This window comes from Dipodomys spectabilis, unplaced genomic scaffold (assembly GCF_019054845.1).
Source record: "Dipodomys spectabilis isolate Male_0828 unplaced genomic scaffold, ASM1905484v1 ptg000420l, whole genome shotgun sequence".
Classification (NCBI taxonomy): domain Eukaryota; kingdom Metazoa; phylum Chordata; class Mammalia; order Rodentia; family Heteromyidae; genus Dipodomys; species Dipodomys spectabilis.
The window spans coordinates 3249452-3259007 of NW_024871097.1; positions in this window are offsets into that span (position 1 = coordinate 3249452).

Sequence of the window (9556 nt, forward strand, 5' to 3'; positions counted from 1 at the left end):
ATGTTGCCCTATTTCCACACTGCAGATGTGCTTTTGAATATGTTGGCCAACACAGTCACGGCAGTCACCTACCTGTCTGGGTAACTTTTCATAGATTTCTGTTTTTTTCTGAAGACAGTATTAACTCTTCTTTCAAATTGGATATCTATATATAATTGTAGCTGAATTGGTGTGACCCTCTAGACCTGAATTACCTGCTAGAACTCTAAATCTGTTTCATTAGAGAGAGCTAGAGTAATCTGCTGTTTTTCTTCTGTCATTGTTTTTCTTCTTCCTCAGATTTATTTATTTATTTATCTTATTTTGGTGGGGGGCAGACGTGGGGCCTGAACTATGGACCAGGGTGCTGTCCCTCAGCCCTTCAGCTCAAGGCTAGCACTCTACCACTTGAGCCACAGTGCCACTTCCTTTATTTTCTTTTTGCTTATGTGGTGCTGAGGAATTGAACCCAGGGCCTCAGGCATGCAAGGCAAGCACTCTACCACTGAGCCACCTTCCCAGCCCAGATTTATTTATTTTTATTGTGGTCTTCTTCACATAATTTAGGATTTGTGATTGTTGTATTAGGTTATTTTTGCTTTTCTGTTTTTGATACTTTGAAGTAGTGATTTCAGGCTTGTATGAAGTAAAGTATAAAGTTATGCTACTATATTGAAGGAATGATAGAAAACATTTTAACTTTTTGCTACACAATTAAATTAATATTAACCAAGGCTAATTAAAATTATTACTTATTTACATTTCAGAGGATGAGTATAGTACTCTTGGATATCTTGGAGGAAAAGACGTTAGACTCATTATAACTGATGCTTTACATTGAAATTGCTGTCTAAACTTTCTTCTTCAGAAAAGCAAAAGCTCCATTTCTTTCATATTAGCAGTATAAAATCATAATAGCTGCATGTTGAATTGTTTTTCTCTGCTATTTTCAATTTCATTCTTCATCCATGAGGTATCTAGGGCTTTGAATGACCAATTCCTTAAAAATACCTATATTGCTTATATTGTGATGTAAATCTCAGTATTATTAATATGAATTTATCTGAGTCTCATCTTGAGCTACATTCATATGAAATTTATTCAGTATCAAGCGAGGAACCTATTTTACTCTTTTCTGTGTTTTAATCATCAAATCAAATCTCTTTAGAAATATGTTCTCATCTTTTATATTGCTCCTGCAAACATCATGTGTTTCTAGTACTTTTACTGAAGTATATATAAAGTTTGGAATAGGAAGATACCACCCCATTATCAGTTTAAAGCAAACCCTTGAGGACTACTTTATATGTAAAAATAAAAAAGTCCAATATACATGTTCATACATGAACAATCTAGTGGTTAAGTAAATTAGACACAAGAACTACCACATCAATTCTCAATTTACTTAAAGGCACCAAAATATTGTATTCATGAATATCACTCATTTTTAGAAAATGATTAGTCAATAGAAAGTTTATATTATTTTTTAAATTTACAAAATGTAAATTACACCCAGATTTGCTGTCAATATCCTGTTTCCAGGAATACATTTATTCAGCAAATAGGAAAACAAAAAATAAGGGTTCATCACATAGAATGAGAGATGTAGTAACAGATTGTCTGCTTAAGATTATAAGTACATGCAAATCTTGTGATATATTCAAAGATACTATGAACATTCATAAGAGGATTTGTGGTCAGAAGTGATAGGTAAGCAAAGTAACTGGAAAACTGTATATGTAAATTGAGCTTTCAATATAGGATGACAAGTTTTCCATACATGAGTTTACAGAATTTGATTCTGTATCTCTAACACACATACAGTATTCTACATTTTCCTACATACTCCTGTTCTCTTACCTCAGTTCCTGATCAATATTCCTCTACTTTCTTGATGTCAATTTCTACTAAAATAACAAGCTGGGTGTTTTATTGGTCTCTAGATCCAATACACTTTAGTATTTTGGAGTAGTAGTATGAATTCATGGAGTTTGACTTGAATGTACTTGATTTCAGGGAAAGAAACAGGTCCAGGCAAGATGCTTAAGTAAAGAAAAACTTATGGAGGAAACACCAATCAACTATAATTACAAAAGAATGGAACTGATGTCTCATTTGTCTGGGGGCCAGCTTTGTGTGTGTGTGTGTGTGTGTGTGTGTGTGTAGAGAGAGAGAGGGAGAGGCAGAGAGAAAGAGAGAGAGAGATAAAGAAAGAGAGAGAATTTTATTGTGGCTTCCATATTTACAGTCCATAGAGCATTACTTGAGAAGGTGTTCATATCAGACCTCTGATAGCACTAACACTTTTTGCTGTGATAAACACTTGCTTAATCTCTAATTAAAAAGGGAAAATAAACTAACATCTTACGAGATTGTTTTGACAATTAATTAGTATATTAAAGGCCAAAGAGAGGAATTGGAGATCAATATAATCTTTTTCCTATCTTCGGAATATTACACAGCAATAGCTGTGATTTTAAGATTCTCCTGCCATGTACTGACAGCTGAATTACTAATATACTTAACAACATGAAACACATGATAGAGAAATAGATCAGCCAGCAAGCACAAAGAACTGGTGATAAGATTGAACTTTTGAGACGGGTTGCGACAACTTTTAGGAATGTAATTCCTTCATATGAACTTCAAATTTTGTGGCTTTCCCTGTGTGATTAAGTGGTAAGAATGTATTGTAGAAACAAGAATTCCTGTTCAGCCAAGTAGAAATTTCTCATGATCCCATCCTCACGTTGCAAATTTCCATTCCATGTACTTTAGCACCTCATCCTTCCCTGTGGGAGACAGGAAAAAAGATAATTTTGTTTGAATATTAGAGTATTCAAAATAGTGTGTAGAGGCATGATTTGTATAATTACAGGAATTTGTAATAAATATAAGTAGGGATTACGTCACAAATAAAAATATAATTAAAATCACATAACAAGACTAGAAGTCACAGCATTTTGTGCAAGAAAACATACATTAGGTTAGTTGCAGAATTTATTTTTGGAGATAACTTTATATTAAAGTAAAATGAACTTTATCTAATGATTGAAACATCTTATTGAAAAATATATTTCTTAGACATATTTTGCTGCACAATTTTAGGGATAGAGGTGGCCCCATTGCAACAATGAGATGTACAAGACATTATGTCGAAAAGTGAGCTTTAAAACTTTGGCTGGGGGGGGTGGAGATGGGAAGGGATGGGAAGGTGAAACAAAGGAGGAGGCAAACGGCACTGTGGCTCAAGTGGTAGAGAGCTAGCCTTGAGCTGAATATCAGAGGGACAGGGCCAAGGCCCCGAGTTCAAGTTCCAAGACCACAACCAACAAACAATATATAAGTAAAGGAAAGAAAAAATGTGATCTTATCCACCAGTTCATAGCTAGTATAATCCCTGCTCTCTCAAGATGGAGTTTTTTTTTTCAATTAAGTCCATGCTCTTATATCTAACTTGCATTGAAAACAGAATTATTATTCCATTGTACTTTCTACAAAGTTGTGTCATTAGCAAGCGTGATTTAGAAAGGGGATGGCCTTATACTTCCTGTTCCACGTAGGAGTAATGCTTTCTCTATATCACTCTCATAAATCTACATACTGGACTTGGCTTTATTGTTTCAATGTGGTCTTATTCGTAGAGTCTTCTATAGTGTATTGAACCCTTATACTTAAACACAGAATTTCTCTTTCTCTTATTATTGCTATAGTTAACAAATTCATGTACACTTGGGAAATAATGCGCAGCACATACACTCACCAAAAAAAATGATCTGAGAAACTTCTTCCCCTTTAAAATTCGCCTTAATTTTACAGAGAATTTACAAAGTTTGAACTCAATATACTCATGGATAATGTATTTATAAGCAATATAAATTTCATATTTTCTCTTCATTAAGTTGTCTCTAAAACTCGTGTTACTTCAGGTCCAAAGGTGTCCTTGTGTTATTTCGGTGAAGCCAGAAATCATTCACTATGCCTCAAGCAGCACCATAGATTGTTCCTGGAAGTAACTGTTACTGAATATGGAAACTGATCCCAGGAGAGGAATGGAACATAGAGGATTGACAAAGCTCAAGTTAACTTGTGCTCTCCTTTTTACTGTAAAAGAAGAGAATCCGAAGGCTTGAAGAAAACTCTGTCCTTAACTTTTTCTAGTGTGTTTTTACTCATATATAATTTTTTTGTAAACTTCTAGTTGAGAGAATTACAAAAAGAAATAATGTGCCATTTGATGGCAAGCATAGAACAAAAGGAAATAACGTTGTTTTAAATATTTTCTACTGCAGGGGCTGGGAAGGTGGGATCAGTGGTAAAGAACTTACCTTGCATGCCTGAGGCCCTTGGTTCGATTCGTCAGCACCACATGAGCAAAAATAAGCCAGAAGTGGTGCTGTGGCTCAAGTGGTAGAGCGCTAGCCTTGAGTTGAAGACCTGAGGTAATGCGCCAAGGCCCAGAGTTCAGGCCCACGACTGGCCCCCCAAAAAAAATTCTACTGCAAAGAAACAAAGACATGGAGGTTTTAAAGTGTTTTATGGATGGATATTTCACTCCTGACATGATTCTCTTACTGCAGGAGTCAGTTATCAATTCCTTTAGTTTGGTCATGAGTTCTCCAGAGCAATAAGGATTCCAAAAGAGCATCCAGTGCGTATGATCAGCAAAAGGAGCCACTTCTCAGACCAGTACTCCTTTAAGGAGGGTCCCAATGAAATAATCTGTTTTTTTGTTTGCTTTTTTGTTTAGTTTATGTTGGTTCTATGGCTTGAATCCACAGGCTGGACCCTGTCCCTGAACAGTTTTTGTTCCTGCCCACCAGCCCCCAAAGCTAGTACTCTACTGCTTGAACCAAAACTCCACTTGTCGATTTTTTGCTGTGCAATTACAGATAGGAGTTTGACAGATTCTCCTGCCTGGTTTGGCTTTGAACTAAGATAGTAAGAAAGCCAAGAGACATCAACTATACAGTCTTCTCTTTTCAAATGAGAAATATTAGATGAAGTTTATTGTAAAGCTAATATTTTAACATTTTTTTCTTTCTTTTTTGTGAGTTACAATTACATGGACAAGATAACGAGTACATTTCTTATCAATCATTGTTGCCTCCTCTTTGTTTCCCCTTCCCATCCCTTCCCATATACCCTCCTCTCCCATCCGATCCTCCCCGTCCACCTAAGTTGTAAAGTTCGTTTTTCGACATAACGACTTGTACATCTCATTGTTGCAATGGGTCCACCTGTATCCCTAGTTAAACGATTTGTTTTTAGAGAATATGGCCAGCAAACAATCCATAACATAACTCAGCAAAAGTAGGTGCACTGAATCATTTTGGAATTATTATTTTTTGATTGGGAAGATTATTGATCTTGTCGTTCCTTTTGGGGAAACTTAAAGTCATATTTAACCACTTTTGTTCTTGTGGGGCTTGAACTCTGATCCTGGGTGATTAGCTACAGCACCACCTCCTGGTTTCTGGTGGTTAATTAAAGGTTAGGGTCTCATGGACTTTCCTAAGCAGGCTGACTTTGAACAACAATCCTCTGGTCACAACCTCCTTAGTAACTTGGATTACAGGTGTAGACCACCAGCACCTGGCTCATATTTGCATTTATGTGCACTGAATGACCCTGTGTAGACAAAGAATGGAAATTTTAACCAAATGATGACATTGCAGCATTTCAGAAAAATTGAAGTAGCAATAAATATGTCCTCCTTTTCCATTTTGTTACATCAATGAATGATGAGCTTTGGGACCCTTACATTAGCATCCTCTGTCATCAGTAGAGGTGTATTTAGTATCAGGAAATATTCATAGAGAAATATGGAAAGAATGAGATTTTTATAAAACAAAGGAGATAAGGTATGAAAGAATAGCATAGAAGGATATACATTTATCACACAGACACTAAGAGCTAGCCTAAGAGATTTAGAATGCTAAAAGCAATGAGGAAAAGCCTAGTTGACAACAAGTTCTACAATAATCAAAAATGGTTCTCTAGAACAGTTTCTGGTATACCTTAATTACTATTATTTATTCCTTCTATCTGGAGTTATTCCTTATTTTCTTTCACAACTATTAATTAGCCTCTGCCTTTTTGGTGCTATAACTCACCAAAAAGGTTTCAAAATCACACTTAGCCTACCCTTCTCTTTGTGATTAGCAGTGACGACACAAATCCTGGAATCATTGAATTTTCAGAATTAAACTTTACCTGACATCTAAGCACATTCCTGGCATTAATTGCTGTGACATAATGAACAAAACTTTTTTCAATACAGTATCCTAACATAAGTAAAGTACATAAATTAGGGACTGTTGTCAGGTGTCAGTATGGAAGAAGCAATTCTATATTCCAAGTGTGGGTTCTTTAGTTTTTATTTACTAACTAAATGTTTTTGTTTTTGTTTTGTTTTTGTTCTTTTTGCCAGTCGAAGGGCTTGAACTCAGGGGTAGGGAATTTTCCTGAGGTTTTCTTTGTAGCTCAAGGGTAGCACTCTACCACTTGAGGCACAGCACCACTTCCAGTGTTGTTGTTTTTTTTTAATGTGTTACTAAGGAATGAACCCAGGGTTTCATGGCTGCTAGGCAATCACCGAACCATGAAGCCAAATTCCCAGAGTCCTAAATAACTTTCTTAAGATGGCCTTACATTTTCAATCCGTAGGTATATATCATAATTTTAGCCAGGTGCTAGAAAATGATGTAGAAAGCAATACAATACAAAAAGTCTAGTAAGGCTGGATGGACAATGAATAACTGTCATGGTCTAGCCAGGGAGCACAAGGGCTTATCTCATGAACCTGTTTCAACAAGCTAGTGAGACAGCTACTGACCCACAGCCCACCTCCAGAATGAGAGGGCCACCTTGGGTTCCATCCACATGGGGATGCTGGGCCCCTTCTTCCAGCACCCATTCAACCAGGTCTTGGGAAAGAGAGAGAAAAAAGTCAGAATTACAATTAAGTCTAGTGCCAGTAACTCAGAATTCTAATCCTAACTACACAGGAGGCTGAGATATGAGGATCATGGTTCATAACCAGCCCAGGCAGGAACGTCTGTGAGACTCTTATCTCCAAAGAACCACCAGAAAATCAGAAGTAGTGCTGTGGGTTCAAGTGGTAGAGCACTAGCCTTTTGCTGAGGCTCTCGGGAACAGCACCCAGGCCTAGAGTTCCAGCCCCACGACTGACAAGAAGTGAACTTCCTAACACAAGAAGTGGACTGAATAACACCCATTGTCCTAGGGAGCATGGTAGCGAAGTCAGACAGAGCTTCTGGTGAAGTTGACGTCATAAGTAGGTCACCTGGCTTCTCTGTGCCTTGGTTTCACCAGCTGTAAAACTCAACACAGTGAAGGATACTCTTCCTCATGGGGATTGGGTAATGATGAAAGAGAGCCATGTTTTGTTTCATAATCCCACATCTGTTGCACGATTAATAACAGGGTCCACCTGAGCCCTTTCTGGGTATCTTCCTGTCATTTGCTCAGAGAATTGCAGAGAACCTTCTCTGAAGGCCACTCCCTCTGTGCCTACCCATGCTCCAGAGATCCCTCTGTATAAATCCCTTTTTTCCTCACAACTGTCCTGTGAGGAGAATGAGGTTCCATGGTTTCAACCCTACCTAGAGCTACACCTGTGGTCAAGAATTGTCTGCTGTGATTTTTCTGCCTGCTCAAACTGACAAGAAACCATTCAAGCCACAGGAAAATCAAAAACCACAAGCAGACCAGAGACTCCAACAAGAGACAGGTTAAGGACACAGGGAGATACAGGATCTTCCTATCCCCCCCCCCATAAAAAATCTAAGAACTCTTTTTTGTATCTTTTATAAAAATTTTTTTTCTAAAAGTTTTTTTTTAATTTTTAATTTTTAACTTTTAAATTTTGTTTTCTATTAACTTTTTTCTTCCTATTATAATTTTTATTTTAGGGGTATAAGTGTGTGTACTTTTTTTCTTTTAAAAAAAATTTTTGTTTAGCTCTACTGACCATTTGATCATTTTTTTCTTTCCTTCTCATTCTTTTCACTATTTCTTCTTTTCATTTCTCTTTGCGTGACATAATTGCTGTTCTGCTCATCCTCAGATATGCCAATAGTTGATTATTAGACCTTAGCCCCATTGTGTACACACTTAATCCAGAAATTATTACTCAATTTAAAACCTATTAGACTTAAATTCCTTAATAGCTGTACTACCTCTTTATACCTATATAATATTTTAAGCAATTTTATTTTAAAGTTTTTCACATCTGTTTATCCACCCCTTCTCTTCTTCTATCCACGTTCTTCTCTGAATATTACATTTTCAATTTGCATAATTTTAAGTGTTGCACTTCTTAATTTTTAATTTTTGTTTTTCTATTTTTTCTTGTCTTATTTCTTTCTCTTTCTTCTTATTTACTGTCTCTCCACTATCATTCTATCCAACCTATTTCCCGCTTTGAGATTAGGATTGTATTTAGTTAACTCTCCCACAGCCTTTCCACATCCCTATATGCTATTTTTACCCATATCTCTCCCTAAACTTAATAATTTCTGTTTGCCAAAGTCTTCTTTGTGGTTCGTAGCACATTAATACATAGTTGTTTGATGTTGAATAGGTATATCTCTTGAACTAGACTTTTGCAGATTTTTGACTTTGGAACTTCAGACTTTGGTTGATGCTTGACTTAAAATAGTGTGCTAGCACAAAACTGGCGTTACTTTCATCTCAAATGGGCAGAGCAACCGGGAAAAACACAAGAAAAACGGCAAGTCTGGGTATCTCAATTCCCACTCATGATAATCAGGAGACAAAAAGATAATGAATAATCCAGAGGAGACTTCCCAAAAAGCTCTACAAACACTACTGGTAAACATGTTAAATGAAAATATTGAAAAACTGCAAAGGACTCTGAATGAGCGTGATAGGGAGAGAGAGGAGGCAAAACAAAGGTTAATACAAGAATATCATGAGCGTGAGGAAGCTACTCAACGATTGATACAGGAATTGCATGAGCAGCTTGAGAACACTCAAAGAGAAAGGAATGGCATGAGAAGACTGAGATCAATCAATGAGAACTACAGGAACTACACGAACGTGAAGAAGCTAGGCAATCCCCAAAATTCTCTCTTTGAGAGAGCTGGATTAGAATGCAGAAAGATCACTAAAGGCATTCATGGAACCCATAAACAGAAAACTGAAAGAAATTAGGGAGACCACACAGGGAATGCTGAATGGAACCCAACAGAAGGAATGGGAATAACAAATCAACAAAGTGATTTGAGAATAAACACTGAAAACCAAATTAAGGAAGTAAAGAAGTTCATACAAGATCTAAAACAATGCTCCAACAAAGAATTTGAAGCCATCAAAGCCGACCAACTAGAAGAAAAAGAAATAAAAAACAAAGTATGAAGTCTCGACAGCAGGTTAGACCATGCAGAAGATCGAATTTTGGGGATTGAAGACACCCTAGACATTATAGAGAAAGAACATACAACCATCAAAGACAAATCCAAGATATATGAGAGATCTATCCAACACTTGGAAGACACCATCAGAAGGCCTAATCTAAGGATAATGGGTG